The 3,422-nt window shown below is 35.5% G+C and overlaps 1 non-coding gene across 1 annotated transcript; it reads right to left on the bottom strand.

The window, feature by feature from the left end:
* Positions 1–1,254: 1,254 nt before the first annotated feature.
* Positions 1,255–1,361, bottom strand: LOC113848591. Its single transcript, XR_003501855.1, has one exon. It is a non-coding gene; the product is annotated as a small nucleolar RNA R71 (small nucleolar RNA).
* Positions 1,362–3,422: the final 2,061 nt, after the last annotated feature.

Below are 3,422 nucleotides of genomic sequence, written 5' to 3'. Positions count from 1 at the left end.
TGATTAAACATTGGAGTTTTGGTGAAGCAATTCCCTAGCTATGGTTTCTTCCTCTGTTATCACATAACTGTGTGTTCATTGTTCTATTTTCTGCAAGTTCATTTTACTTTTAATTGTTCTAGTTTGTTGTTATTACATGTTAATACTCTCCTTCCAATTTCAAAAAAGCTTAAATGGTTATAATTCTATGAAGTGGTATTTGAAACCTAAATTCCCTATGAAGACGATATTTGGATCTTAAATTTACTCATTACTTGCTGCAATCCTAGTGCACTTGCTAGTCTTAGATTGCGAACACCAAGTTTTTGGCGCCGCTGCCGGGGAATTTTGCATTTCAATATCATTAGTAGTAGAAAAGTAACTAGATTGAGCATTTATTTTGTTGCTTTGCTTTCAAATTGCTTTCTGCATAATTTTACTGCACCTTGTGTAGTATTCTGCATAATATTGTTGTCTGCTGCATAGAGTTTTTACATCCTTTTATCTGCATAATTTTAATTTTCATTGTTCTTCATATTTGTAATCGCCATTCTGCATATTTTCACATGATTTTACAATTATGTAACTGCTATATTCTATATGCTTTTACTGATAGATTTTGCATGATTTCTGTTGTGCATTTCTGAATATCAATTGTAGTCTAATTTTGTTTTAATCTGATTTGTATATGCGTGGTAAAAATAAGAATAAATCAAATCTGGTCTTTGATCCTGACATAGACATAACTTTGAGAAGATTGAGAAAAGAGTCTAGAGCAGAAAAAGCCATAGGGAGTGATAGTGAATTAGAAGCTGTCCATTCTCCAAAATTTCAGAGTAATCCTAGAGTGAAAAGAACATCTACACCCTTGAGACAACCAAATCCAGCAATAGAAATGGCAGAGCAGAACAGAATTAGAACATTAGGGGACTATGCTATTCCTAACATGAAAGATTTTAACTCTTTTATAATTAGGCCAACTATTCAAGCCAACCATTTTGAGATTAAACCTGCCCTACTACATTTAGTCCAACAGGATCAGTTTTCTGGAGGAAATTCTGATGACCCTAACTTACATATTTCAAATTTTCTGCAGCTATGTGACACCATAAGAATAAATGGAGTTAGTGAAGAAGCTATCAGATTGAGACTATTTCCTTTTTCCTTGAGAGATAGAGCAAAATGCTGGTTATAAGCTCAACCACAAGGAAGCATCACAACCTGGACAGAACTTATGAATAAGTTTCTAAGTACTTCCCTCCATCTAAAGCTGCTAAGTTGAGAGGAGAAATTACATCCTTTGTGCAGCAAGAAGGAGAATTATTGTATGAAGCTTGGGAAAGATACAAAGAATTACTTAGAAGGTGTCCACATCATTGTATCCCAGATTGGATGCAATTGGAAACTTTTTATAATGGGATGAATGCAGTAACAAGAACAATGGTTGATGCTGCTGCTGGAGGTTCATTAAATACAAAGTCTTTGGAAGAAGCTCAGAGAATTATTGAGATGATGGCATCTTCAATGTATCAGAATTCAAACTTAAGAAATCAAGGAAGAAATTCTTGTCATGAAGCTAAGGTTCTGGAAACTTTTCTTGCACAGAATCAGCTACAAAATCAAATGTTTTCAGAACAATTAGCTGCCTTAACACAACAAATCAGCAATCTGCAAACAGGGAGTATGCCTACCAGTCAGCTAAGTTGTGATTTTTGTGGAGGAAATCATGTAAATGGTGCATGCGAGGCATCCACAAGTGAACCACAAGAGCAAGTGAATTATATGAATAATTTTTAGAGACAACAGCCATCATATCCCCCTGGATTTCAATTTTCGAATAATAGAACTCAGCAGTATTCTAATTGGAATAATCAATATTCTGCTGCAAAGAATTCTAACTCAAATTTTCCTTTTTCTAATGCAGGTCCAACAACATAACAGTCTTCAAGAACCAAGAAGCTTCCATGAAGAAACTAGAAACACAAATCAGACAATTAGCTGAACAACTATCCAGCAGGGATGAAGGAAGATTTCCAAGCAATACAGTAATCAATCCTAAAGAGCAATGTTAAGCCATAACTACAAGGAGTGGAGCTGTAGTTGCAAGTCCTAAACCAGCAAAAAAGAAAGTAAATGATGCAGAAGAGAGAAAAATTGAACAAGATCTACAACAGGGAAATTTTAAGCTATTGAAGAAAGACCATTCAGAAGAAAAAGTAGATGTTTCGATGAATTCTGAGAGGAAAACCAAAAAGCAACTCTTTGAGGAAGCTTGTAAGCCAATAGATCCAGAAAAATACAAGAGGCTGCCCTATCCTCAAAGAGTCCAAAATCCTAAACAAGAGGAACAATTTGAAAGGTTTATGAATGTCTTTAAGAAATTACAAATTAACATTCCTTTTGTAGAAGCTTTGGAGCAAATGCCTTCATATGCAAAGTTTATGAAAGAATTACTTTCCAGAAAAAGGAAGCTAGAGCATGATAAAACAGTACCTTTGACAGAGGAGTGCAGTGCCATTCTCAAGAGAAAGCTTCCTCAAAAGCTGAAAGATCCTGGATCATTTAGCATTCCTTGTGAAATAGGAAACTGCACTGTGGGAAGAGCATTGTGTGACTTGGGAGCAAGCATAAATCTGATGTCATTGGCTGTTCTGTAGAAACTTGGCATAGAGGAAGTGAAGCCAACCAACATTACACTGCAGCTAGCTGATAGATCATACACTTATCCATATGGAGTTGTTGAAGATTTATTAGTTAAAGTTGATAAGTTCATTTTTCCTGCAGATTTTGTAATTCTGGACATGGAGGTGGATTCAACATCTCTTTGATCCTAGGGAGACCATTTCTTGCAACCGGGAGAGCCTTAATAGATGTGCAGAAAGGTGAACTTATGCTTCGAGTTCAAGATGAGAAGGTAGTGTTTAATGTGTTTGAAGCTTTAAAATATCCAATTGAAGATAGTACATGTATGAAGGTAGATATACTAGATGCTTTTATTACACAACGCCATATTAATGAAATTGATGAACTTGTTGTGTTAGAAGAAATAATATCTGCAGGGAATAACAAATCTGAACTTCTACATGAAGAATACATCATAGAAGTGCAGCAGCAATTAGAGGCTCTGCCAATTCAAAAATCTACAGAAAATTCAGTGAAGGAGGAGCTAGAAAAGGATGATAAAGAAGAGGAAAAGCAAAAGCTAGAGCTGAAACAACTTCCTTCCCACCTGCGGTATGCATTTCTGGATGAGAAACATGAAAATCCAGTCATCATCAATAATGAACTTAAGGAAGAACAAGAGGAAAAACTGCTGAGAATTTTGAGAGAACACAAATCTGCAATTGGATGGAGTATTGCAGATCTGAAAGGTATAAATCCTTCATTTTGTAAGCACAGAATTTTATTTGAAGAGAATTTTAAGCCTGTTGTGCAGCGAGGTT

Source organism: Abrus precatorius, unplaced genomic scaffold (assembly GCF_003935025.1).
Source record: "Abrus precatorius isolate BTA unplaced genomic scaffold, Abrus_2018 Scaffold8, whole genome shotgun sequence".
In the NCBI taxonomy this organism is placed as follows: Eukaryota; Viridiplantae; Streptophyta; class Magnoliopsida; order Fabales; family Fabaceae; genus Abrus; species Abrus precatorius.
This window is presented reverse-complemented; position numbering and strand designations above follow the sequence as displayed.